This window comes from Quercus lobata, chromosome 5, assembly GCF_001633185.2.
Source record: "Quercus lobata isolate SW786 chromosome 5, ValleyOak3.0 Primary Assembly, whole genome shotgun sequence".
Taxonomy (NCBI): Eukaryota; Viridiplantae; Streptophyta; class Magnoliopsida; order Fagales; family Fagaceae; genus Quercus; species Quercus lobata.
The window spans coordinates 44,982,991-45,010,023 of record NC_044908.1 but is presented as its reverse complement, the minus strand read 5'-3'; the positions used below and the strand labels follow the sequence as shown (position 1 = coordinate 45,010,023).

General features: G+C 37.0%; 1 pseudogene; it reads left to right on the top strand.

Annotated features, from left to right (window-relative positions):
- Positions 1-26,314, top strand: part of LOC115990544 — a 43,049-nt pseudogene extending 16,735 nt beyond the window's left edge.
- Positions 26,315-27,033: the final 719 nt, after the last annotated feature.

Genomic DNA, 27,033 nt, shown 5'->3' with positions numbered 1-27,033 from the left:
AAAACACATTTCATTAAGTACAATCACACAAATGAATATAACATTTATTGAACATAAACTTGTGTGTAGTGTGTGGATATCAACAATGAGATAGTCCTTAGTCTAATGTGAAACTTTAATGATTAATTCAACCAAGGCATACACAATTAGCACTAGATCAAGTGATCCATCTCAATTATAGAAATATGTATATATGACCTCCCACAAAACTTGATAGCATATCTTGGAGCTTTACATTTGACTCCACTTTCAAACATAACATTTGATCATTTTGATCTTTTGAGACAATCACCTCTCATTGTGAGAGTGATATTTGATATTTCACTTTAATGAACAAGCCTTTGACTTTTTGAATAAATATTCTCTTTAATATAAGGTCGCTTACCCTTTTTCCTAGTCGAATACTAGAATGTGCAACAGGCTTTTGCAACTCAATATCTCTTTTCATTTGGAGATTTACATTTGGTGAGCTCTTTTTAGCAAAAACAAAAATAAAAAGTGGAAGATATATAGACACAAGTCTATGTAAGTCTCAAGATCAACATAACTATTCACTAATCATTCATGACAAGTTTGAAGATTTATTTACAACAATCACATAAATTTCAAGATTTCTCCCACAGTGATATGAGTGCAATGAAACAAGCAATGCTCGAAAATGCACAAAGCCATTAGCACAAAGGTACAAGGCAAAACAAGTTTTGAGACAAAAGCTCAATAATGTCAATCAAACTTTTTGATTTTCTAATTTTTTATGTGATTTTTGGATTTTTGACACTAGAAGAAAAAGATTGATAAAAAACGAAATAAATTAAAGGTATGCACAATAAGACAAGCAACCAATCAACAGCAAAAACACCAAGCAAACAAACAAACATCGCCACAAAGCATAGGAAGTATTAATGCATGGACATGTTGTAATGCTTATGCATGAGTACCCTTTTTCACCCACACGTCACTTGCGTTTGGGGTGATTTCCTTATAGGATTTGGTACGGGAGTTAGGGCTTTCAAACTTTCGTGAGAAGCTTTCCAAGCAGTTGGTGAATACACCAATCATCTTCATCACGTTCATCATTCCGGGATCACTATTCTAATCTCTAGATCGTTCACCTGCCCAATTTCTTCTATCATTTCTAGGTCCTCCTGACCTTTGAGGAGTTGCACTATTCTTTACTCTTAGCTTTTGGCAATTTGGTCAAGTATGTCCTTGAAGTCCGCAATAATGACACACATAAGTTGCTCTAGGACCTCTTTGTGGTCGTGGGCATGACTTGGCACGAGATTCAGACCTGCCCACAGATTGATTACGGGGATTCAACAACCGTTGGTTCACCACATTCTTCTTCTCCTCCATCTTGAGCTTCTCATCAGTAAGGTCAACTACAACTGGATCTTTGGCCTTTACAAACTTCACTTTTTTAGTGACATTTCCAGATGAGCTACTTCCTCCGGTATATCCCAATCCGGATTTGTCTGAAAAGCTCTTTTGAGATGAAATAACATTATCTAGCCTCTTGGTGGTGACCCTCTCTATTTTAGCATTTGCTTGCACAACCTTTTGCTCAAGAAATCTCACTTTTGTGTAAGCTTCGGACAGCTCACCATTCAGTATTTCTATCTTACATTTGGCCTCCCTATATCGGATTAGGAGACTTTTGAAGTCCTCCTCTACCTTCTTCATTTTTCTCACAGCAGCCTTGACCACCCTTGTGTACTCACCCGACTTCTCCAAGAGTGAGTTATAATTCTCTTGAACATTGGCTGTGCTTTCATCTTCTTCAGCATCTGATTCTTCAACACTTCCCAGTGATTCATCATCACTATGTTCTCCAAGGTCTCGTACAAGCAGATTCAACTCATCTGAAGACTCAACATGAGCAATAGTCATAAAAGCTGAATAGTTCCCCTCTCCGTCATAGCTTTCTTCATATTCTGAGTCAGATGAATCTGAGTCACTCAATGTCGTGGCATACACTTTTCCTTTCGATTTCAAATAATTCGGACATTCCTTCTTAAAGTGTCCATGCCCGTTACATTCGAAACAAGTGACACCTTGTGTAGGTTGGGATTCTTTTCCATCTTTCTTTTTGAATTCCCTTTTCTCCCTTCTAGACCTTTGTAATTTTCTTTTATCATCAAATTTGCATTATTTTTGAATTTCTAGAACTTTCTGAAATTTTTGACAAGGTATGCAACATCTTTGTCAACCACATCTTTTCCCGATGAGTCTTGATCTTCCACCTTCTCATTAATGATCTTAAGAGCAAGAGATTTACTCTTCCGTTGATTGGGCAGCGACATCTCATAAGTCTGAAGAGAACCAACCAGCTCCTGGACTTTGATGTCATCAAGGTCCTTGCTCTCTTCAATCGTCATCACTTTAGCACGAAAACTTTCCGGCAATGATCGAAGGATCTTCCTTACAATTTTTGAATCCTCTGTTTTCTCCCCCAAATTGAACTTGCTGACAACCATCTCATTTAGCTTCCCATAGAAAGAGTCGAAGGACTCATCCTCACTCATTTTGAGCTCCTCAAACCGAGTGATCAGCATTTGCAACTTGGTATCTTTCACTTTCTTCATGCCTTCATAGGTGGTTTCCAATATCTCCCATGCTTCTTTGGCAATGGTGATGTGAGAAATCCTGTGAAATTCATCTGGAGACACACCACAGAAAATAGCATTGAGTGCTTTACAGTTAGCATTGGATGCAGCAAGTGCTGCCTTATCCCATGTGGATTTGGCTTCCTCAGGCCTGGTCCAACCTATCTCAACAACATCCCAAACAAATTCATTAATAGAACACAAAAAAGCTCTCATGCGAACCTTCCAAAAAGCATAATTACTACCATCAAAATATTGATTAAGACCTATCCATCTCAAAAGGGAGTCAAGGATCACACAATGGTAATGAAACCAATAAGAGTGTACATGCTCTGATACCAATTGAAAGTTCAAAAACGTGTATAAACACCCTTGAATGTTTAGACCCCCAAATTATAACTTAACCAATTCAAGCCTTATGTCAAACAATTAGTGTGCGGAAACTTAACATAAGATATAATATGGAATTGGTAATACTATCTAAGACAAATTAAAATCACAATCCACAGCAGATAATAAAAAGGCAAAGATAGAGAGGAAGGAAGATGCAAACACAAAGACAACACGCGATGTGTTATCGAAGAGGAAACCGAAGCCCTCGGCGTAAAACCTCTCCGCCGCCCTCCAAGCAGTAAACAATTCACTAGAAAATATAGTTGGGATACATGGACAGCAATAGACCCTCCACGCCTAATCTACCCAGTGCACCTAAGCCCTCCAAGCTTCTTGCTCCAACGAGGTTTCGTCGAACCTTTTTCTTTTCTAGCTTCCCAGATTCTGCTACTAGACCGTAGCATCAACCAATGAAGATTGGTTCCTTCCTAACTACTTCCCATAAATCCAAGCAGCTCTTTCACAGTAGTGAAAATGGTGAGAACAAGGTTTGGTAAAATGCCTCTCAAGGATTTGACAATGGAGAGGAAGAGAGTTGAGGAATTTGAAGAGACTCTAATGTATAGATTGTGGGTGAATCAATCTTGTTTTTCTCTAGGGTTTCTCTCTCAAAATTCTCTCTAGAAACTCTCTTACATTTGTGGGTAAAAGGGATATTTATACTGGAGTGGGAGAGGAATGTGAAACGTCAGGTTTTACAAAATAGGGGTGGCTCGCAGCTTGACCACGCGGCTTGACTAAGTCGCGAGATCCAGTCGCGAGAAAACCATATGGCTAGTTATCTTGTTTTGTCCTGTAGTGCTCCAACTAGCATGACTGTTCACCTTCTGGCATGCTTGGTAAGTGTGCTGCGTTTGGTGGCTTGCAGCCACGAGTTACCCGCAAGGCCAAGCCGCGAGTCTCTATTTTCTTGCACACTTTTGAGCAAACTTTACTCTATCTCACTCACTACCCGTACAACAAACCCACCTAAATACAGGGTTACTAAATGCTGAAATACAAGCAAATTTGACACGGAATAAAGCCAATTAGATGGTTGAATAAATTCAACCTTACAAATAGCATTTAGTGATTTACTGTTAGCATTAGATGTAGCAAGTGCTGCCTTATCCCATGTGGATTTGGCTTCCTCAGACCTGGTCCAACCTATCTCAACAGCATCCCAAACAGATTCATCAATAGAACACAGAAAAGCTCTCATGCGAACCTTCCAAAAAAAATAATTACTACCATCAAAATATGGAGGTGCATTTAGGGATTGAGACCGATTCATCTTAAAAGGGAGTCAAGGATCACACAATGGTAATGAAACCACTAGAGGTGTACCCGCTCGGATACCAATTGAAAGTTCAAATATGTATATAAACACTCTTGAACGTTTAGACCCCCAATTTACAAAATAACCAATTCAAGCTTTATGTCGAACAACTAGTGCGCGGAAAATGAACATAAGCTATAATATAGAATTGGATAAACTATTTAAGCCAAATTAAAATCACAACCCATAGCAGATAATAAAAGGGAAGGAAGATGCAAACACAAAGACAACACGCAATGTGTTATCGAAGAGAAAACCGAAGCCCTCGGCGTAAAACCTCTCCGCCACCCTCCAAGCGGTAAACAATCCACTAGAAAATGTAGTTGGGATATATGGACAGCAATAGACCCTCCAAGCCTAATCTACTCAATGCACCTAAGCCCTCCAAGCTTCTTGCCCCAACGAGGTTGGGCCGAACCTTTTTCTTTTCTAGCTTCCCGGATTCCGCTACTAGACCATAGCATCAACCAATGTATATTGGTTCCTTCCTAATTGCTTCCCAATAAACCAAACAGCCCTCTCACAGTGATGAATATGGTGAGAACAAGGTTTTGGTAAAATGCCTCACAAGGATTTGACAATGGAGAGGAAGAGAGTTGAGGAATTTGAAGAGACTCTAATGTATAGATTGTCGGTGAATCAATCTTATTTTTCTTTAGGGTTTCTCTCTCAAAATTCTCTCTGGAAGCTCTCATACATTTGTGGGTATAAGGGGTATTTATACTGGAGTGAGAGAGGAATGTGAAACGTTAGGTTTTACAAAATAGGGGTGGCTCGCGGCTTGGCCTCGCGACTTGACTGAGTCGCGAGATCCAGTTGCGAGATAACCGTATGCCCAGTTGTCCTGTTTTATCCTGTAGTGCTCCAGGTACCATGACTATTCACCTTCTAGTACGCTTGGCATGTGTGCTGCGTTTGGCGCTTGAAAGCCGCGAACCTCCCGCGAGTCCTAGCCGCGAGTCTCTGCTTCACTGCACTGTCTTGAGCATTTCTTCACACTCTGTCACACACTACCGTTACATGATTCCCACCTAAATACAGGGTTTCTAAGTGCTGTATTACAAGCAAATATGTCATGGAATAAAGCCAACACATGGTTGATTAAATTCAACCTTATAGTAACAATATCCGGACGTTTCCCATACCTATAACATCCAAGGCTGAACCATCAGCTAAATACACCGAACCATCAGCTAAATACACCTTACCAAAATCACCTGCAACATAATTCTGTATGGTTTGGAGTGGTATGAAACAAGGTTGCTAAGTCCAAAACCCAATCATCAAGTGGACTGTCTGCTACAAGAAGTAATGTATCTTGTACCTCTTCTGTTACAGCATTAGTAGAGTCATCTTCATTCTTCTTCTTAAGACTTTTGCATTGCCTTCTAAAGTGAATTGTTTTCCCACAGTTCTAGTATTGTACTTGTTGGCCTGATTTGGATTTACTTCTGTTCCAATTAGAATTTTTGGATTTTAATCTGTCTCGATTTGAATTTCTATCATTACCTCTACCTTTTGTCTCAAGGTTTAGGGCAAAACTAAATCCTGAGATTTCACTTGCATCTCTTCTGTGAATCTCATCAGGCAGAATTAAATCTCGTATATCATTGTACTTCAGCTTTTCCTTTCTTGTAGAATTGCTTACTGCCATCCTCAATGCCTCCCAACTGTTTGGAAAAGAAGCCAAGACAATCAATGCACAAATCTCATCGTTAAAATCAATTTCTACAGACAACAATTGATTTGTGATAGTGTTAAATTCGTTTAGATGTTGTGCTACTGATGCATTCTTTGTCATCTTCAAATTGAACAGTTTCTTATTAGATGCACCTTGTTGTTTGCTAACGGCTTTTCATACATACAAGAGAAAGCCTTCATCAGATCTGTTGTGGTCTTCTCCTTTACAACATTATGTGTAACAGACTTAGACAAAGTTAATTTGATAACTCTCAATACCTGTCTGTCAAGAAGAGCCTATTCCTCAACCTTCATAGTCTCAAGTTTTGTCCCTAAAAGAGGTAGATGCAATTTCCTCCTATAGAGATAATCTTCAATCTGCATCCTCCAATACGCGAAGTCTGTGCCATCAAACTTTTCTATTCTAGAAACCTTTTCTTGCTTCCTCTGCCATTGCTCCCATTCAAACCTAACTCTAGGCTCTGATACCAGTTGTAGGGAATTAACTTGAAATTCCCAACCTGTGAGAAACCAAAAAAAAAAAAAAAGGAGAAAACACACGCCAAAGAAAAACAATCACACGCACAAGACAATATTTATGTGGTTTGACAATTTGCCTACATCCACAGAGTTGTAGGGATTTTACTATTATTAGGGAAATACAAAGTGCGGCAACAGTTTTTTCATTCTCTCAAGAATGACAACAACAATAGCATCACCCTAATCACCAAAAACGTTTTTTACATCCTATGCACAGGATTCACAATGGGCTACAAAACGGGCCAAAAATTTTTCATTAATTGAATTGAATTGAACTAAAAGGTTCAACCATTATATGACATGTGACATATATAACCTAAATTTAGAACAATTGAGCAAAGCTTGGACTATCCTTTGTAGGGAATTAACCTGAAATTCCCAACCTATGAGAACAAAAAAATAAAGAAAAAAAGAGAAAACACATGTCAAAGAAAAACAATCACACACACAAGACAATATTTACGTGGTTCGGCAATTTGCCTACATCCACAAAATTGCAAATTGCAGGGATTTCACTATTATTAGGGAAAATATAAAGTGCGGCTACAGTTTTTTCACTTTCTTAAAACGACGACAACAACAACAACATCACCCTAATCACCAAAAACGGTTTTTACATCCTGCGCTCCAACTTGGGCCTATCGGCCCAAGCCTCCACTCCATGAACTAAGCCTCAGTAAGTCTACCATTAAAAACCACGTAACATTATTCGAGTCGGGTCGCCAACCGGATCAAACACAACTAGGCTTCACAAAGCCCAACATCCTCAGTATGTGATAAAATAGGAGCAACTGACTTAGAGGAGTTGGATGCCATAAAAGAAGAATGATAATCACACCACTCAAAGGAAGTAATTGTATTTTTAGGGTGTTAATAGTAACAAGCGACTGGAAAGAACCAGGTCAGAGTTGGTCTTGGTTTGAAAATTTTCATATTCTTAAACTTTGTTCTTCATGAACAATGGCACAAACGTGTTTGCATACATGAAAACTCACACTAAGATGTTAGGACTTTTACATGAGATTTTCCCTTCAAAAGCCTAGTGTTAGCTTTGTTTTTAATGTGTGCAGCGAGTTCATCTAACACCGTTACCAAAACCTTTTCTGGGATTGATGGAGCTGGAAAGCGATTAGCAGATGAAGTGAGCCTTCAAATCTTTGCAAAAACTTCTTAAAAAATTCTAGATCCATTTGTGTTTAATATAGCCTATGGCTTTGTTTGGAAATGACTTAATTTAGTTGTTATAAATAGGTTATGCAAGCTGTGCAAAAGACACAGACAGAAAAGGATCTCATTTTTGGCCCATTCTCTTGGTGGTTTGTTTGCAAGATATGCTATTTCTGTTCTTTATACACGACATGGCTCTAGTAGTGGCAAACTTGATGATCCCAGCAGTTCTAATGTGGAAATTTCACAAGCAGAATGCTCTTCAAGACGAGGTATGATTGTTGGATTGGAGCCAATCAATTTTATTACCTTGGCAACTCCACATCTTGGGGTGAGAGGAAGAAAGCAGGTTTGTCTTTGAGGGTATAGCTTATTGCGTTTATTTTATCATAATCAGCCTCTATTGATGCCAATCTGAGCTTTTCTATTCCACCTTCTGTTTTTCATGTTGTGTTCAAATTTTACATTATTCTTACATGTATATGCTCATTGTATTGCACTACTGGGTTTTGTGTGTAAGTGTGTGAATGGAGAAGAAAAAGTTAAGTTTCATTTCTGTTAGCTGAATTGTTAAAATTTTAGTAATTTTTTAAATTTATATCTCAGTTGTTTGGTTAATACTGGAAAAGTATAGGAGTATAAACTTGTTTATGGATAAAAATGTTTCAATTATAGAAGCTCAAGATTTTTTTCCCTGACATTCAAGAGTTCCATAAAGTCAAAATGCTTGAGTTGTTTATATGCTTGTTTGCTTGACCCCTTTCTTTTCATTATTAATTTTAATCCCAATGTAGTATCTTTTTTTGAGGAATTGGTGAGTTCCACACGCACTCCCAAGTCTTGAGTCCATGACCTTATGGTCCACTCCTTTCTCATGGGGGAAGGAGTTTTCATTTGAGTTGTGACTTATTGGCAAATGGTATGATCAACAACATTTATAAAGCTCCTAAAAAAAAATAACACTTATAATGCTGTTAGATTAAAGCTAAAATTGAAATACATACACATATATATAATAAAATACATAAGTCTATTGATAAGAATAAGGAGGAAACATATCATTATGATGAGGTAACATGATGTGAGTTTAATACGAAAATGATAATGATAATGATAATAATAATGATAATAATAATTTTAAACTATTAAAGAATTCATATTGAAAATTTGAATATGTGTAAAAACACAAGAGTTGTTTAGACCCCTAAATTAAAATTACAGTTCGATTGATTTTACTCTAACTTAAATTAAGTGTGAAATAGAGTAAATGTGAGTAGATAGACAAGATAACTACTCTAAGCCATATTCATCAAATCACAACAGTAAAATGAAAGCTAAAAGAGTAAGGAAGGAATGCAAACACAAGATAACATACCAATGTGTTATCGAAGAGGAATTCGAAGAGCTCGGTGAAAAACTTCTCTGCTGCCCTCAAAGTGGTAAATCGATCCACTAGAAAATAAGTTGGATTGCATCCACCAAATATATGGATTCTTCCATTACTTTCCAATAGTACCAAAACCTCACTTTACACTTAGGATGGGTATGGTAAGTGTTTGGGCTATTAACCTCTCAAGGATTTGGAAATGGAGAGGTAGGAGTTGAGGAAAACCACAATGGATTGTGTAGGGAATTATGGGTATGATATTCTTTCACTTTCAAGGGTAATGGCTAGGGTTTTCTCTTTGAAAAGTACTCCTCAACATATGTGGGTAATGTGGGTATATATAGTGTGGGTAGAGATTTGGTGTATCAGATGTGACAAATTGGCAAAACAAAATGTTTGGTGGGTATCTTGTGGGAAGGCCTTACCCACGAGACACTTACGAAAACTAGTTGTCATCATCTGTCATGACTCTTCACATTCTAGTCATGTGCTAAGCACATACTTCACTTTACGGGAAGGCTTCTCGCAAGCTCCTTGTGAAAACTTCTTTGGTCTTCAATTTGCCTTGAGTCTTCACACTCTCTCTCACATACAACCTTTACAATGAAATCCCATAAATAATACAGGGTACATAAGATTGAACAAAATTACAATCAAATTTGGCATAAAATTAAAGCCAACACCATGGATATTGGGCATTGACAAACTAGGATCGTTCCATTTCTTGGTGAACGAACACCTTTTAAGTACCATGATTTTCATAATAAGACTGCAGAAAGGAAGACACATCCGTGTTGCTATTCGTGTTGCTGTTTTTCCCATAGTCTAGAAGTTGTGAGAGCAAATATCAATCGAAGCTCCTATGATGAGATCACATAAGAACTGTGCTCTTCCAAGATTGATGAACCCCGTGTTAGATAGTGGATATAGACGGGAGAACATGATCAATGTAAGTGTCTTTAGTTCAAGTTCAAACTTCGTAGTTCCAGTGGATGTTCCTTTGGCTAAAACCTCACGATTAGCTCCAAGAATTTGAAGATTTTCTATCACTGGAGGAAGTCTATCATCATATGGAGAGATGTCCACATTTGTTGTTCGAGTGATGCGAAGGATCTTTGCAAGGTAGTCCGGAGTGATGATAAATTCCTTTCCTTGAACATAGCACTTCAGTTCAACTCCGATGAATATGGCATTCGAGTAGAACTCCTTAACTAATTCATCAATTGGATCCTCAAAGTTTCCGAATAGATTTACCCAATCTTTATCCGCAAAAATCCTAGGGATAAAAGTGGATCCCAGGGTGTCAAAACGAACAATATGTTCCACCATAGTGAAGGCATCCTTAAAAATGCTGACAAAAGTTTGAGAATCTAGGGGAGTCTTGAATCTCTTGTTGTTGGAGACTTCGGACGAACGCCAAGTCCTCTTTGATATAGGGAATGATGTTTAGTCAATCACGAGTTCTTTACTGCGAGAAGAGTAGTGATACATCTGCACAAACAGACACAAAACAAAGAAACAAGTGCAAAAACACAAAAATAGGAACACAAACTTGATTAGTGTCAACATAGTCCATAAGACAAGCATAAAGTCCTAAAAAGGAACATAAACAATGTCACACAATCATGTTATAAATTCTAAAACATGTAATAACATTGAAATGCAAAAACAATTGACAATTGTGAAAGTGTGTGCATTAAGTGTGCATATGTGATGCATGTGTAAGGCATGACTAAGCACATTTGGGTCAAAGTGTGTAAAGCACACACCCAATGATCAAAACATGATTAACAAGTCCAATCATGGTAATCCCCAAAGTTTGGAACTCATTGGAGTCCAAAACAACACCAAAATGCCATTTGGGCATTTTATCAAACACTTGGTATGCACCTATAGAACTAACATGTGGGCAATGCATGAACATAAGTGAAGCTTGCCTAAATACATGTTAAAATTGCCATAAGGGGCCAACACAAACAAAAACAAACCAAATGGGACCAAGCCCAATCAAGAAATTGAAATTTTTTTTCACAAAATGTAAAGTTCCCAACCCTTTTTCAAAAATACCCCAATTCAAGCAAAACCTAAAATTTTCTGCATAATCTAAGGAATTAAAGAGAAAATATTGTAAACACATACCTTAGAAATGATTTTGAAATGATTTGCACTTCAAATTTGTTGGGTTTTTTTTAGAGAAATTTAGTTTTGGGTTGTTTGAGGCTTGAGGGAAACAAATGATTTTGAAAAACTGTCTACATCAGCTCTTTGAAACTGAAAACACGAGTTTTTCGTGGGTTAGCTTCTCGTGAAAAATGCCTCTGAAGCACAAAACTTTTCGCAGAAAGACTTTACTCACAAAACAATAGCGAGACAGTAGCAAAAGTTTCTATTTGAATTTTGTGTTTCATGTTTTGCCTTAACCCATTTTCGCGGGAAGAGCTTAATCGTGAGCTTTTCGCGAAAATGCCTCTGAAGGAGTTTTTGATGAAAAACATGAAAAATGCAATTTAAACAAAAATTCAAAACACGAAAGCATAAAAACACTTTCAAAAACATATAAAATACTCAAAAAAAAAAAATGGGTTTGATCGACATGCAATTGAGTATACACGTCACATTTGAACATGTACAATCACATGAATGAAATAAGCATTCATTGAAAAAAAGTCTTGTGTGTTGTGTGTGAGTATCAAATGTGGAATAGTCTTTAATCCAAAGTGAAGCTCCAATGATCAATTCAATGAAGTCATACACAATTGGTACTAAGTTAAGTGGTCTATCACAATTACAAAAAGAACATATATGACCCCCCATAAAAATTGATTACATATCTTTGAAACTTTTCATTTGGCTTCTTTACAAATCATAACAATTGATCATTTTTGAACAATACATTTTATTTTGAAATCGATGTCTAAAATTTTTTATATTTCAATATTGAGAATAAGTTTTTGGCTTTTTGGGTACCATACATTTTAGTACAAGTTACTTTCCCTTTTTCCTAGTCAAATACTAGTATGTGTGATGGCTTTTGTACCTCATTATCTCTTTTCAAGATTTGACATTTGTTGAGTTATAAAGCAAAAACATAAAAAGTGTGAGAAGATATATACGCACAAGTTTATGCATGTATCAAAACCATCAAGAACATTGACTACTCATTCATGACAAGCTTGAAGATTGATTTACAACAATCGCATACAGATTTCAAGATTTTTCCCATAAAGATAGATATGCATACATAACAAGCTACACTCGAAAATGCACTGCGCCATTAATACGAAGGTACTAGGCCAAACTCACATGTGATATACACAACACAAGTGATCAATCTTTTTAGAGATTTTTTCAATTTTTATGGGTTTTAAAATTTTTCAACACACTCAAAAACAGAATATGTAAAGTAAGATAAACTAAAACAACAAGTACAAACAAACTTAAAAAGAAACATGCCAAAATGTGAAACACCAGCAAACCACTAATCAAAGTCACATCATATTGGAAGTATTGATGCATAGACATGGTCTAATGCTTATGTATGTGTACCCTTCTTCACTCACACGACACGTGCGTTTGGGGTGATATCCTTAGAGGAATGGGTACTAGAGCTGTGATTCTCAAACCTTTGGCTGAAACTTGCCAAACAGGAAGTGATGGTATCTATTATCTTTATCACATCACCAAAATTGGAATCAACTTCTCGCCCTTTTGATTGCTTGGCATTTCAATTCTCCGTTCCTTGTCCTCTTAGCCTTTGAGAATTTTCTTTCTTCAATGTGTGAAGTTTATAACTGTTAGGTCTTGTGTGTCCCCGAACTCCACAATGGTTGCAAAAGTGTTGAACTTATGGACCTCTTTGAGACTTTGGAAGAGACTTCCCTTTAACCTCTAGTTTGGCCACAAATGGATTTTGGGGTTTTGTTAAACCCTTTTGAGCAGTTTCATTTGACTTCTTCTCCACTTTTACATTCTCAACACTTGGAGTTGCTACCATTGGTTCCTTAGCTTTAACAAATTTCATCTCCTTGGACACATTGGCACTTGAGTTGCTCTCTCTAAAATATCCTAATCCACTTTTGTCAGAAAAAGGTTTTTGATGTGCAAGCACTTCATCTAGTTTCTTTGAGGCAACACGCTCCACTTGGCATTAGCTTGAACCACTTCAAGTTTAAGAAACTTGATCTTGGAGTAGGCCTCGTTTAGTTCTCCCTTCAGTGCCTCAACTTCACACTTTGTTTCCTTGTACCTTACAAGTATGCTCTTGTAGTCCTATTTAGCTTTCTTCATTTTCCTGATGGCTGCCTTAGCCACTCTAGCATACTCTCTAGTTTTCTCAAGAAGAGAATTATAAGATTCTTGCAATTCCTTGGTTCCTTCATCTTCATCATTGGATTCTTCCCCAATTCCTATAGACTCTACTTCGGTGTGCACATCGAGTTCTTCCACTACAAGGCTCAAATCTTCTGATGAGTCCACAAGTGCAATGGTCATAAATGCGAATTAATTTCCTTCTCAGTCACAACTTTCTTTCGAGTCAGAGTTTGAACCAATTGAGTCATTGAGGATAGTTGCAAAGACTTTACCCTTTGCCTTCAAATAGGTGGGGCATTGTTTCTTCACATGCCAATGCCCTTTGCACTCAAAGCATGTGACCATTTTAGATGGTGAGGAATCTCTTGAATCCTTCTTCTTGAAGTCTTTCTTGTCCTTCTTGAACTTTGAGAATTTTCCCTTCTCAAAAGACTTTCCATCTCTCTTGAACTTTAGGAACTTACAGAAGTTCTTGGAAAGGTACGCCACATCCCTTTCCACATCATCCTCATCTGAGGAGTCTTGAGCTTCCAATCTCTCATTGACTGTCTTGAGAGTAAGAGATTTGCTCTTCCTTTGAGATGGTAGAGATAGCTCATAAGTTTGTAGAGAACCGATGAGTTCTTGAATTTTAATCTTATCAAGGTCTTTGCTCTCTTCGATGGTAGTGACCTTTGCATGGAAACTCTCTGGCAATGAACGTAGAATCTTCCTCACAATCTTGGAGTCCTTCGTCTTTTCTCCCATGTTGAATTTCCCAATCACCACTTCATTTAGCTTCCCATAAAATGAGTTGAATGACTCATCTTCAGCTTCTCGAAGCATGTGGTAAGCATTTGCAACTTGGTGTCCTTCACCTTTTTGGGGCCTTCATAGGTAGTCTCCAAGATTTGCCACGCCTCCTTGGCAATTGTAACATGAGAGATCTTGTGAAATTCATCAGGGAAAACACCACAAAAAATATCATTTAAAGCCTTGCTATTAGCATTAGCTGTTGCAAGAGCTGCCTTATCCCATGTGGATTTGGCGGCTTTCGGCCTAGTCTATCCTATCTCGATAGTGTCCTAAACACTATAATCAATAGAATATAGAAATGCCCTCATACAGATTTTCCAAAAGGCATAATTGCTCCCACCATAGTATGGAGGAGCATTAAGCGATTGAGATCGATCCATCTCAAAAGGGTCTAGGATCACACATAGGTAATGAAACCATAGCAAGTGTACCCGCTCTAATACCAATTGAAAGGTCGAATTTGTATATAAATATAAGAGCTGTTTAGACCCCTAAATTAAAATTACGACTCGGTTGATTTTACTCTAACTTAAACTAAGTACGTAATAGAGTAAATGTGAGCAGATAGACAAGATAACTACTCTAAGCCATATTCATCAAATCACAACTATAAAATGAAAGCTAAAAGAGTATGGAAGAAGAATGCAAACACAAGATAACACGCCGATATGTTATCAAAGAGGAACTTGGCAAAAAACCTCTCCACCGCCCTCCAAGTGGTAAATCGATCCATTAGAAAAGAAGTTGGAGTACATGAATAACAAAAGACCCTTGAAGCCTATTCTACCCCATGTACTCGAGCCCTCCAAGCTCCTGCTACCAACTAACTTATTGAAACCTTGTCTTTTCTAGCTCTCAGGATCACACAATTTAGCCCGATTGCATCCACTAAACATATGACTTCTTTCAATGCTTCCCAATAGCACCAAAACCTCACTTTACACTTAGGATGGGTGTGATAAGTGTTTAGGCTATCAACCTCTCAAGGATTTGGAAATTGAGGGGTAGGAGTTGAGGAAAATCCCAATAGATTGTGTAGAGAATTGTGGGTATGGTAATCTCTCACTTTCAAGGGTAATGGCTAGAGTTTTCTCTCTGAAAAACACTCCTTAACTTATGTGGGTAATGTGGGTATATATAGTGTGGGTAGAGACCTGGTGTATCAGATATGACAAATTGGCAAAACAAAATGTTTCGCGGGTATCTCACAAGAAGGCCTTACCTGTGAACACTCGCGTAAACCAGCTGTCACCATCTGTCATGACTCTTCGCATTCCAGTCATATGTTGAGCACATGCTTCACTTCGTAGGAGAGCTTCTCGCGAGTTACCCACAAAAACTTTTTTGGTTTTCAATTTGCCTTGAGTTTCACACTCTTTCTCACACACAACCCTTACAATGAAATCCCATAAATAATACAGGGTACATAAGATTAAATAAAATTACAATAAAATTTGGTACGAATTTAAGCCAAAACAAAATAGTTATAAATCATAATTTTACACATATATCACTAATAAAGACTCCCTTCGGACCGGTAGTCAACTAGATTCATTAGTAAGAAACAAAATTAGTTCTTTCTTTGGTGGGTTTTGTGGAGTCTAGTTTTGTTTGATCCGGTTTGACGACCCAAATAATGTTGCGTGGTTTTTAATGGGAGATTTTCTAAAACTTAGTTCCTGGAACGGAGGCTTGGGCCAATAGGCCCAAGCCAGAGCACAATTTGGTTATTAGGGTTCTTTTTGGGTCCATTTTGTGTAAAAAAAATGCAATTTGGTTATTAGGGTTCTTTTTGGTGTTGCTGTGTTTTATGTGTGTGAGGAAAAACTGTAGCCGCACTTTATAATTTTTCCTGATAATAGTGAAATTTCTGCAACTTTGTGGATGTAGGCGTGTATTTTCCTTATTTTTTTTTGTTTCACACAGGTTGGGATTTCAGTTAAATTCTTTACATTCTTTTTAAAATTTAAGTGCTTAACGGTCATATGAGCTCTTGTTATCCCTTATGTGGATGATCATGTTATCGGGACTTGTGTCTCCTGAAATCACACAGTTCATTTCCCTTTTCTTGTTTTGTTTTTTTAAGTAATCTGTTTCTATTCTTTTTCAGCTCCCATTCCTCTTTGGGCTTCCAATATTAGAGAAATTGGCTCTACCACTAGCTCCTATAATTGTTGGCCAAACTGGTAGTCAGCTGTTCCTCACTGATGGTAAACTCGAGAAACCACCTCTTCTATTAAGAATGGCCTCTGATTGTGAAGATGGAAAATTTATGTAAGTTGTAAAAGGAATTTATAGATGCTAAAGATATTTACCTCTCTTCCAGTAATCTAATGGTTCTAATCTGTTTTGATTTACAGATCAGCCCTTGGCACTTTTAGGAGTCGCATCCTATGTGCTAGATCTTATCCCATTGCATTATTACTCCTTTCTTAGCTAAATGAGTTGGCTGTGTAAACTTTTTTCTTATTTCTTCTATCATCATTATATCAATATCTTTAACATCACATAGATATGGTTGGTTGGCGCACATCTTCTATAAGGAGGGAGTCAGAACTTTCTAAGGTGAGTTTGTAATTTTTCTTCTTGATCTACATCATGTGCTGATGTTTTAAGTGTTGATTGATCTATTGTTCAAGACTGAGCATTCTATTGAGGACTGAGATAGAGAAATTAAAAAGGATATGATAGGCCACAAATTGAATGACCCCTTGTGATAGAAATTAATTAATTAATTAGCCAAGTTATTAATTAATCAATTTATCATGCAAATGCGTAGTAGCACAAAAAAATCACCAATAAACTAAATATGCAGTGGAAAATAAAAAACATAGTGATTTGTTTACGAATAGGGAAAACCTAACGACAAAAACCCCACCGGGTGATTTTCAGGTCACCACTCTCGAAACTCCACTATTGTCACAACAAGCGGTTACAAGTAAAGGAATCCAAGTATCTTACCAACTTACAGTTGAACCCTTACACTAATACCCAACTGGACTAGTTCTGTAGTAATAGTTCCCCTTTCAATGCACGACTCCCAAGTACGTGACTAACTAATTTGATGTGTGGATCCCAATACGCGGCTTACTCCTTTGCACGAATCCTAATATGTGACTAACTCCACAGCAACCCTTTGATTGTTGTAGTTGATTTGCAGCAGCTTCACATAGAAACACCAAAAACATTTTCAATGTTGGTGCAAGAGACTTTGCTTGGTTATAGAATCCAAAGGCATACAAGAAACGCAGCAAGAACTCTCTCTTCTGTAATAGTAGGCTAGGGTTTAAAAAATAACCTTATGAAGCTCTCTAGGGTTAGATTTTTCTTTATCCCACCTCCTTTCAATAGGAGCTTAATGGGCTCTCCTATTCTAAATAGGTTTACACAAACCTTGGGTTTTCCTAGTCCAATAAGGATTATACAAACCCATAAACAAATAGTCTTTTAGAATAAAAACATTGCTGACTATAATTTGAAAACCCGTAATCTCGATTGATCGAGGAATCTGTCGAGATTTAATGAATCTCGATAGATCAAGCTTCTATCAAACAGGTATCGAGACTGCAGATTGCACTTTTCTTGAACAGTTCTTGAGTAGTCTTCACGTCTTCAATTTAACCACTTATAATGATCATCTTGAAACTACTTAGATTTACCCAAATACAAGTAAAGTGCGTTTTGCCAAAGGATATGCTAACTACATAAATATATGTCCCTAAAATCTCCCATTTTGACAATCCATGACAAAATCACAAGAGTACATTGAATGTCCTAGAATACATTCTACTCAAGATTACAGAATAAATAAGCCTAGTCTAAAAGATCTGAACTTTGGAAGTTGCTACAAGAAGAAGGTTCGGAATCTTGACTTGGCTTTAACTTGTCTTTCCTGAAAGGCACTAAATAAAACACATCAAGGTACTATATGGAAAATAATGACAAGTTAAATAAATAAGAAATATGTGTATAAAGAAAGAAAAGAAACAGCACATATGAGATAAAGAGTGAAACACATACATCATCATCTAATATAGAAACAACACATGTTGTATGTAAATGATTACAAAACCAAAAGATACACAACAAAAAAAATATATCAATATCAATGTGTATCAAACTAACTCTCCTCCTAAGTTAGTTACATCAAAAACATTCTTCCCTTTAACATGACGTTCTCCCCCTAAATCTATTACTCCCCATGAGGAAAGACATTCAATTCTCAAATTTCTCCCCTTTTTAACATGATTGTCAAAGGGCATAAAAAGCTGACATAGAGGGAGCAAGGAGAACAAGGAACCATAGACCTACAAGAAAAAGAAAAACAAGATGCTATGGACACAAAGGGAAAAAATGCAAAATAAAGAAAAATGAAATGCATGCAAGGGAAGCTCAATCGATCGAGAGGTATTGAGAGATCTGTTAAGGAGGTGTCGAGGAAATGCTCGTCAACAGCTGAGGTGTCGAGGATGTATCGAGGATCAACTCATCAAAATCAAGAGCAGAAGCTCGATCGATCCACTAGGTATCAAGAAGCAATCGAGCATACAGACCCAATCTCGATAGATCCACCAGGTATCAAGGCGCAGGTGAGATTGCGATAAGAAAAAGCTTAAGGAAGCTCGAGAAATAGCCAGCTATCGAGGAAGTATCGAGGAGGTGTCGAGCCAGCTTTTAAAAACAGTTTTTTAAGATGTGGAAAACACAAACATGAATACAATCCAACATGCAACTCAACCAACGATCCAATCAACATATTAAGCTCTCAAAATCATCTCTCAAATGAAAATTTAAGCATATGGATCTCCAAAAACACACAATCACACTAAACAAGTCTAACCAATTTTATATTTCAAAAACAAGTCTAGACAATTTAGTGAGCATACATTAATACATGTAAAACCTCGTGATGGCCAAATCACATTGTACCTGCACATGTATCAAGAATAGCAAAGAATATTGCGTGCTGTGTGTGAAAAACATTGCAAGATTGCATAAGTGTATGCATATTATGATGATTTGAGATATGAGAAAATCACTTTAACTCACACATAATCATAACTGCTTGATGGGGACTATCATTTTTGAGGTACATCCTATAACTCCCACATTTCCTAAAATACACGCTTGCAATCATTTTTAAAGCATTTTTTGATCTTTTTGCTTTTGATTTTTCTTTACATATTTTTCTTTTAAGCATATCATGCATGGGTTTATTAGAGAGAGAAAAGAAATACCCAATGATATTTGACATTCAAATTTTGTTATGCCTAAGCACACAAATGTCATTGACACTACACTTTTACTATGCCGAAGCATACAGGTGTCTTATTATGATTGGCAGGTAACAGTGGTGAGATATTTATTTATGTCTTTCTCTCAGAATTTTTTAGTCCTTCCCGTCAAAAAAAGTGATATGCATATTAAGTTTAAGAGACAACTTAATCGTACTCATCACAAACACGAGCCATAAAGCTCACTTGCTTAGTTTTGCATAGAGATGCTCATTTAAGTTACAAATGATACAAAGTTTAGAAGACTTTGTTTCAATGGTCATCCAAGATACACAAGTACCAATGTACACAAAACACACACTGTTTTTGTATTTTTCTAATTTTTCAAAAAAATTTATTTTTATAAATAAAAACAAAACAAAGCAAAAAACTGAAAAATAACCAGCCAAAAACATGTTAATCAAACAAAGCATAAAAACTAGACTGACTCAAAATATGAAAGCAAAACATATAAGTAATGCACACACAAAAACAAGAAAAGAGAGAGAAAAGTGACAGAATCACTTGGAGCCCTTTTATTTCCACACCTTGGAAAAACCTTTCCATCTAGCAAACCCTTCAACCGGTGGTGAAGGGGAAGAATTGAAACCGTTCAAGTTCGAAAGGAACATGAGGGCTTTGAGAAGATCACCAAGGGGAGCAGAGAGGATTGAAGCTGATTCTGGTTCCAAGATGCTATCAAGCCATTGCTCTGTTGAGTGGCAAGCCACTTGTAGCAATTTGGTCGAGTATGACTAGCAACTCCACAATGATGATAGATATACTACTTCTTTTGTTTAGGCTTTTGAGAGCTAGCCTTTTTAGCCCTAGGGTTTTTAACATCTTTCTTCTCAAACTTAGGGGGTACTCCTAAGATAGATTTACCATTATCTAAGTTCTCACTAGCTAATTCAGTTTTAATCTCATTGTTCTCAGTTTTAACATTATTAGCAAGAGGAACAAAAACAGTAGTACTAGAAGAAGTAGTGTTAGAGGAAGAAAGACCATACCCTAAGTTTGTTCGATCTGAAGTAGATTTCTGAATGCTTAGCATCTCATCCAACTTTGCACTTGAAGTCCTCTCCAATTAAGCTCTGACTTGAAATAGCTCCGCTTCAAGCTTCTTGGTCTTCTCAGCCAAGAAATTGTTCTCAAATCTTAGTACTCCAATAGTCTAATTGACCTCATCAAACTTTGTGGAAAGCTCCTCACAGTCAAGTTCCACATTACTGAGCTTCTTGGTGGTTAGCCTATATAATTTCTCATGCTTCTTAGAAAGCTTATACAGCTTCTCATAGGCTATATGAATGTCATCTTGGTCATTCATCTTCTCAAACTTAGATTCCACCAGTTCCTCTTCTTCAACAATCCCATCAGTAGGATTGACCATGGCCGTGAAGGCATTTTAGATTCCATCATCCTCATTGTCGGAATCATCCTCAGGCTTAGTGTTGCTCAAGGTAACCGCAAGTGCCTTGCTATTCCCAATGCTCTTGAGGTATGTAGGACACTCATGCTTCATGTGACCAAACCCTTAACACCCAAAGCACTTAGGTCTCGAGGGAATAGTGTACTGACCACCTTCCTTAGCATCCTTCTTCCCTTTGTCTTGGCCTTTAAACTGAGAAGAACTGGATTACCTGCGGTCCTTGTCGAAACCCTTTCCATTGGCGTTTTTCATGAACTTCTTGAACTGCCTGGTGATGTAGGACTTCATCTTGGAATCTTCATCATTAAAAGATTCATCTGTTTCACTGTTCTTGGCCTTCAGTGCCATACTCTTGCTTTTACCCGACTTGCCTATTCTTGTCAACCCTAGCTTGTAAGTCTGCAAGTTTCCAACCAGCTCAGTCAATGGAATCTTGTCAATATCCTTTGATTCCTTTATTACTGTAATCTTAGCATGAAATCTCTCGGGCAGAGATCTGAGCACTTTCCTAACAATCTTGGGTTCAGGAATGGTTTCCCCAAGATTGAAGGTAGAGTTCACTATGTCCTTTAGCTTGGCATAGAACTCATCGAAAGACTCATCCTCCTCCATCTTTATCTCTTCAAAGCTTGTAGTGAGCCTCTAAAACTTTGAGTCCTGGATAGCCTTAGTACACTTATAGGTTGTCTGGAGAATGATCCAAGCCTCCTTGGCAGTTTCAGTGGAGGATATCTTCTTGAACTCTTCATTGGTGACAACACTGAACAATGCATTCAAAGCTCTGCTCTTGAAGTTTGCCGCCTTAATCTTTGCATCATCCCAGTCGGCTGGCACTTCTGTAGGCTTAGTCCAGCCTATCTCCACAGCTTGCCACACTTTTTCATCTAAAGGCTGCAAGAAATCTCTCATGCGTACTTTCCAGTATGCATAGTTAGTACCATCAAATAAAGGAGGTATGCTCTGATACCACTTAATAGGCCACAAACTGAATGACCTCTTATGATAGAATTTAATTAATTAATTAGTCAAGTTATTAATTAATCAATTTATCATGCAAATCAAAATAATCAAGAGTTTCCATGACAGCAGGGGTCAATGGATCACACAGCAAAGATTAACCCTAATCAATGTGTGCCTGCTCTGATACCACCTGATAGGCCACAAACTGAATGACCTCTTGTGATAAAAATTAATTAATTAATTAGCTAAGTTATTAATTAATCAATTTATCATGCAAATGCATGGTAGCACAAACAAATTATCAATAAACTAAATATGCAACGGAAAATAAATAATACGGTGATTTGTTTACGAATGGAGAAAACCTAACGGCAAAAACCCCACCAGGTGATTTTCAAGTCACCACTCCTGAAACACCACTATTATCACAACAAGCAGTTACAAGTAAAGGAATCCAAATACCTTAATAACCTACACTTGAACCCTTACCCCAATACCCAATTGGACTTATTCTGTAGTGACAGTTCCCCTTTCAATGCACAGCTCCCAAGTACGTGACTAACCAATTTGATGTGCGGATCCCAGTACGCGGCTTACTCCTTTGCACGAATCCCAGAACGTGACTAACTCCACAGCAACCCTTTGATTGTTGTAGTTGATTTGCAACAGTTTCACATAGAAACACCAATAAGATCTTCAATGTTGGTGCAAGAGACTTTGCTTGGTTACAGAACCCAAAGGTGTACAAGAAACACAACAATAACTCTCTCTTCTGTAATAGTAGGCTAGGGTTTCAAAAAGAAAACTTTATGAAGCTCTCTAGGGTTAGGTTTTTCTTTTTCCCATCTCCTTTAAATAGGAGCTTAATGGGCTCTCCTATTTTAAATAGGTTTACACAAACCTTGGGTTTTCTTAGTCTAATAAGGATTATACAAACCCATAAACAAATAGCCTTTTAGAATAAAAAAATTGCTGGCTATAATATGAAAACCCATAAGCTCGATCGATCGAGGAATTTGTCGAGCTTTAATGAATCTCAACAGATCAACCTTCTATCGAGTAGGTATCAAGACTGTAGATTGCACTTTTCTTGAACAGTTCTTGAGTAGTCTTCATGTTTTCAATTTAACCACTTGTAATGATCATCTTGAAACTACTTAGATTTACCCAAATACAAATAAATTGCGTTTTGTCAAAGGATATGCCAACTACATAAATATATGTCCCTAACAGGATATATATATATATATATATATATATATTTATATGTGTGTGTGTGTGTCCTTTTTATTATTTTCATAGTGTTTTATATATTATTTTCTCATCAATTATTGGCTCATTATGATCTCTCTTTCTTTCCCCTAAATATTTTTATTCCTTGAGCAATTGTCAATCAGTTTGATATTAGAGGAACACCTGAATTATAAAAATGTTTTGGCTGATTCTAATAGGATTTCGACATATGGAAACACAGTATGAGAAATTAAAAACCATTTGAACAATGCTTTTATGTTAAGAAATGAGTAAAAATGGAGTTGATATCTTGATAGTAAGAAGTAGAATGCAAATTTAAAGAGACTGTATCATATTAGAAACTTCACTTTAGCAACCCATTCAAGCAATTTTTGTTGTAGCAGCGTTATAGTAGCAATTTCCTGATTTTGAAATATATAAGCGAGTTTGAACTACATTAATGGAGTTTGCTAAACTTGGCTCGGCTTAAGATATGCAGCTTGTAATCGCTTGAACCAAATCCAGCTGTTAGACATACAGAACAAAAATATGTCTCAGGCAACAGTGGCAAAGCACTTGTCCATAGGCAAATAATTCGTTGTTCTTTGGAATCTTGTTTGATTGTTGTGAGTTGCATTTTGAGATTTGTGGTGCAAATATACCCAAAGATCTTTCTTTTTTTTTAATAAAAAAATAGCATCTTTTCCAGATGCTAATATTTTTTTGATCCTATAATTCTTGATCTTTTTATAGGGCTAATAATTTCATATCAATTTTTTTCTTGCTAATATAGTAAGGTTTTGTACTATTTAAGCCCTTTATAGTTTAGATCTTATAGTATTTGTTGGTAACAAGCAACTTCAAAATGTTAATTGCAAGAATGTTCTCAAGCTAATTTTTGAATTATTTGGGGATGGAAATTGTCGAAATATGAACTTTAAGTCGAGAGTCTGCCCTTACATTCATGCATCATCTAGATGTTTTTTCTACTTAATTAGAATCCCCCTCGAAGATCTTTGGATGGTTACAAGCATGTTGAAAATTTGAGCATTGTCCCCCAGTTCCCTCCGATGGCCCCCAAATTCCTTTGGAAGCAGCCAAAGCAAAGGAAGCAGCACAAAACGCACCCAGCATGCAAAACACAGGCGAATATCATGAAATTGTGGAAGGTAACATCAATTGGGCATAGAAACTGATAATGTGACAATTATTTAAAGAGATTCTTACTGTGTTACATGACAATGAATAATGATAGTTTTAGTTTGTTAAACAGAGGAAGTGATACGCGGATTACAGCAATTAGGATGTGTTGGGTGTACACGTATGAGTAAAGTCTCACATTGAATAAAGATTAAAAGAATGAGTAGTTAATATAATGTTAGGTTCTAAGTAATTAGGAACTAATGTATTAGAACTATATTTTGAATTGTTGGCAAACCATGATCAAAACAGATGTTAGTCTTGTTTAGACTTGCTTAAAGTATAGATCTTTTATGTAAAGTTGGAATCGAATTAACTACAGAATTGAGTGTGCAATTTTGACCAGCTCGATCGATCGAGAATTAGACTTGATCGATCGAAAGTCAGACATAATTTTTTTTCTGCAGAATTTCCAACTTAGCCCTAAGCTCATATGATGTGTAGGGTTTTATATTTTGCCTTAGGTTTAAAAGGGAAACCCTAGCCACATTTTTGAGGTTGCTCTGCTTGTTGTGTGTGTGAATCTTCTGTGAGATCTGAGAGGCAGCTGCATGCTTAGGATTATCAAGAAGCAGATTTCATTGAGAGCTTGATAATCGTTTCAATTGCTGCAATAAGAGCTTAAAGATACATAAGAGGGAGTACTTGTACTTGTTGGGAATCCAAGAAAGAAGAAGTCCGTGGTCTCAGAGCTTGCACATGGTCGTGTCAGTAAGTTTTCTATATGAAGTAGTAATAGGATGTTAGTGGTCTAAGTCGCTATTATATAAATTTCGATTCTTTTATAGTGGATTCTGTTTTACCTTGAGGATAGCTAAGTTAAATCCTCCCCAAGTTTTTACCAATTTGGTTTCTTGGGTCATCATATCATTGTGTTCTTTATATTTCCGCTGCTTTGCATGATATAATATATTTATGTTAACCTAGATCTGCAAAATTTACCTAAGTTAATCACTTGGCTAAATAACTACGTTAATCTGATTGTGTTTTTAAGGGGTCTAAAAACAAACATATAACGTAATTGAACACGTACCCATTGGGGCTTAAGCCTTTTGGGTAAAAGTGTGTTTCTATATGTTATATTAATTAGTTAAGGAAGCTCCTCAAGGTATTTATCTCCCCAACAAGTGATATCAGAGCCCATGGTGGTGTGGGGCAAAGGTGGCAAGGTTATCGAGATTCCTTTCGTTGTTGGAGTGGGAATAGGGGGTGTGTATTTGAAGCCCTTTCTCAAATAGAGCAGGGCGGGTCCCTTTCACAGTTAGAGCGGGGATGGTATATTACACCAAGCAAGCCTATAAAGCCCACACAAATGATCTTGGAAAAGGCCCAACAAAGGAGTATTACTGCCAATGGTGCTAGACAATGATGAGGTCTGACTTTCCCATGGAGGATAAAAGATGTGCGGGGTTGACACATGAAGGCTCATGGATGACGCACTAGTGAGGGAAAAAGCCCATTAGGCAAGAGGGGGGGGGGGGCGAGTAGGGCTTATTCATGGTCCACAGAGAGGTCTTGAAATCCATAGAGAGGCAAAGACTCATATGTGAGGGGGAGATTGTTGGGTGTACACGTGTGAGTAAAGTCCAATATTGAATAAAAATTAGAAGAATGAGTAGTTAATATAACATAATTGAGTATATACCCATTGGGGCTTAGGCCTTTTGGGTTAAAGTATGTCTTTATATGTTATATTAATTATTCAAGGAAGCTCCCCAAAATGTTTATCTCCCCAACAGGATGGAAAAAGTTCGATGTCAGCTTTCATTCTACATTGTAGCCCTTCTTCGTCCATAACAACATTCATGTACTGACTCCACCCCACCCTTTTTTTTTCATTTTGGCAATGATTGCTCCTCAGTTTTTAGTTTTTAGTTTTTTTTTTTTTTTTTAATCTGATAGTTGCCCTGGATTTAGGTGAAAAATGAGTGGCTACACAACGCTGGTGTTGGAGTGGTTGCTCATGTTGCAAACAGCCTAAAACAACAAGAATCTTCCTCAGTCATTGCTGCCAGCCTGTAGCAATTGAAGTGTACATAGCAATATAAGTGCATCATAACCCCTCCCCCTTCTCTCTCTCTCTCTCTCTTCTAATTGCATTATAGTTGATACTTGTGGAACAGTCACATGATTCAAGCCATAGTACTTCCATTGGTCATTGTTACATGTTTCTCACAGTGAAACCACATTGGTTCCTCTCATATATTTCAAACTAGTTTCTTGCATACTTGAAATGGGGTGCGCAAGCACACTGTTGCTGACTTACCAAAGTACTTAACAAAGAAAACAACTTGATGACAGAAGCGTAATCAAGAGTCATGGGAGTAAAATTTTACAGGTTTCCAAGCATTTTTTTAATGTGTAGCCCTATTGCTGACTACATTGGTTTTGAGAAATGATGCGGGATTTTTTTTTTTTTTTTTTAATAACCCCTAAGACGAGTTTATTTAAAATAAAATAAAATAAAATATGTATGCAAATTCATTTAACTGAAATATCGGAAGGTCTGAATTTGGGAATTTGCTTTAATCATGATATCATATGAAGAAGCATGCGGCTTAAACTTTGCCAACAGTGCCATTCATCTTGAACCTTTTTAACTTTTTCGCACTTGTATTTCCTTTTTCTAAATTCTCTTTAAAGCATTCGCATCCAGAATGCTAAATGTCATATGTTGCTTTTATTTAACATTTGTCTCTCAAAAACCTCCCACATCCGAAATTGTAAAAGTAAAGAATTGT